This window comes from Sinocyclocheilus rhinocerous, unplaced genomic scaffold (assembly GCF_001515625.1).
Source record: "Sinocyclocheilus rhinocerous isolate Xijiao unplaced genomic scaffold, SAMN03320098_v1.1 scaffold230, whole genome shotgun sequence".
Classification (NCBI taxonomy): Eukaryota; Metazoa; Chordata; class Actinopteri; order Cypriniformes; family Cyprinidae; genus Sinocyclocheilus; species Sinocyclocheilus rhinocerous.
Window position 1 is genome coordinate 196,164 of NW_015637126.1, and position 2,271 is coordinate 198,434.

Here is a 2,271-nt window from a genome sequence, read left to right on the forward strand (position 1 = left end):
AAAGACAAACTACTGTTTGAATTAATCTGCTTTCACTCAACTGATTCGGTCAGAGCTGAATTAACATACAGTATGACTCTCTTGCTGAACTGCTGTTTATTATTATTATTATTATTAGTTTTAGTCCGTATCAAAATTAAGCTTTGTATTTTAAGTTTAAGTTTTCTTTCTTTCTTCTGAATTTTTCTGAAGTTTTGGGTCACCATCATTACTGACTGATTGTCCATATGTGGAAACCATTTTTTTTATAATGTGCATTTGATCTTGTTTTCACTGTTAAAACTTTCATACTCTTCAGCAGGGGCGTCACAACCAAGGGGAAAAGGGGGACAGAGTGCAAAGAGCCCCGAGGCTGAGAGGGGCCCACAACGATGTCCTTTGGGCCCCCCATCCCCCAACCACCACTAAACATGATTTTAGGGGGCCCCATAGCAAATTCTGTGCAATGGGCTCAGAATCCCTAGTGACTCCACCACACTTCAGTGCATATGCTTCAGTATTTGCATTCTAATACTTATTTGTGGAAAAATGGCCACAATTGAAATAGCCATATATTATAATTTATGCTTGTGAGGCTGCCCTGAGAAATTATGCAATAATCCCACCATATTGCCTTTTCTTCTTTTCTAGAGGTTTCTAATGCTGCCTGTTTGTCTCAGTTGTGCGCGAGGCTTAAGATCCGCTTTTGATTTCTTCTTCCTTCAGCTTGATAAATCACTCTGCCACCCAATCCCTCTTTCCTTCTCTCCCCCATCTTTTCCCCACCGCTTCATTGTCTATCTCTTCTCTTGCTTGTCTGTCTATTACCCCTTTCTCTCTCCTTGATTTGGTGGCAGCGAGAGCATATTAAAAGCATTGGTGTAAATTATTGGTATGAGTCATAGCAAACTTGACAGCAGACATTCAGAGTATTATTGTGAAAAGACTGAATGGAACTCTGGATACACTCGTTGATGGTAAAAGGTGAGAGAGAAAAGGCAGGAAAAAAGAAGATTGCACAGTAGGTACATAGTGAGTCCTTGTGAACATGTGTCTGAAACAGCTTGTGTGTGATAGTGAATGCATTTTTACCTGTTTTTCTTCGGATTAGAGGCTGTGTATTCATCATTAGGCAGTGGCACATTTGATTTACCTCTATGTCCTCTTTGCACCTTGAGCACCATGACAAGTGCTGCAATCTCCAAACGCTCCCCCAAGACAAGAATTTTCCTTTGAAGCTCTTTACTCAGCATTATGAGTACCTAGATGCAACACAATCTCTATTCCCATTATCTCTACCACCCATTACTTACACCAGACCATCTTGTAGACTCAGACTTATTAGTCTGTAATAGGCAAAAGTAAAAGGAACAGATTGGTTTGACCTTTTGAATAAATGAACTCACTTGTCATTACCCATGAGGTTTGATACTATTGCTTCTCAAAATATATAGACACTCAAGCATAAGGTTGTTTGCTCAGCTACCTTGCTTTTCAACAGGTCTAATTAACTGTATATTAAAAACATAATGGCTTTAGCATGGGTTTTCTCTCATATAATCTTATGGGGGTGGGGGATTATGCTTTGGGTATCATTGGGTGTATCTATTAAATGCTGCAATCAAACTGTCTTAGGGAAATTAAATAAAGACTGAACTGAAATGAAATTCAAGGGATACATTTATCCTTAAAAGGGTTCAGTGCATCAACCAAGTTTCCAGGTTGATAAAAAAAAGAACACCTGTGTGTCCTGGACATTGTGCAATGCTAGCCAATAAGATTTGATCAGAAAGTGCTTTTCAGTTTGGAGTGCCATATGAATAAGACATTAGAGAACACTAGGCAGTATGCGGTCTGTGGGCGTGACGTCTGAAGCGGAGACTCTTGTGCCATGAACCCGGCGGGCTTTAGGACCCCACTATAGTCAAAGAAAGGGAAATGTTTGATGGATCGTGAAGTTCATCCAAGCTTTCTGTCGGACAGAAATTTGGCGGAGATTCCGTCGCCAAATAAAGCCCGAGCATCATTCAACCTAATAAGAGGCAGAAACATGCTTGTTCGGATAGACCCGTGAGCGACAGACAGCGGTGACATTGATGAAGCCAGCTGGCACTCACTACACGCTCCTGAAGCCTCGAAGCACGCCGAGGATCTTTGTGTAATTCACGTGAAGGATCTGTAGCGCTGCTAATAAACGGAAGCTGATGACAGTGAGCATGTGACGGGTTGTAGTGTTTGAAGCTGCGCTGGCTCGCTCGCGATCTGTCAGCAGTGCGGAAGAGAGAGAGAGAG